The following is a 528-nucleotide window of genomic DNA, read 5'->3' as shown; positions in this document are numbered from 1 at the left end:
ATTATTAAGCTATTAACTATCTACCATTGTTATAAATCCTTAACAAACTGCTAACAAACACTTAACAAATCATTAATAATCATTAATTAAGAGTTTACTAATGATCTATTAACAAGTTACAACGGATAGTTATTATAAAGTGTTACCAAATGTTTTCTTTTATTATAGAAAGTTATCTTGCGAATATAGCGTTCATAATAAAGGTTGGCTAAATTAGATCATCTGCAAAAAATAATAATTCTCTCTGGGCCCCCCCGTGGTGGCTGGGCCCTAGAAAGCTTTCCCTTATGGGCGGCCCTGTGTACGGTACAGTTCTCAGTTAAGAGGAAAAATGCAGAGGAAAAAATGCGTGTTTCTAGTAAATTTTTCTTTGCTGAAAGTGAGTGAAACCATTTAAGAAGCTTTTAGGCAAAAAGGCAATGGCAAGTTTATTTCTGTAGCACAATTCAGACACAAGGCCATTCAAAGAAGTGCTTTACAGGGGCAAGAAATACATCGAGACTAAAATACATCAAGTACAGACTAGAC

Source organism: Ammodytes marinus (genome assembly GCF_949987685.1).
Source record: "Ammodytes marinus genome assembly, chromosome: 17".
Lineage (NCBI taxonomy): Eukaryota > Metazoa > Chordata > Actinopteri > Uranoscopiformes > Ammodytidae > Ammodytes > Ammodytes marinus.
The sequence above is the reverse complement of the archived record's forward strand: the minus strand, read 5'-3'. Positions refer to the sequence as shown.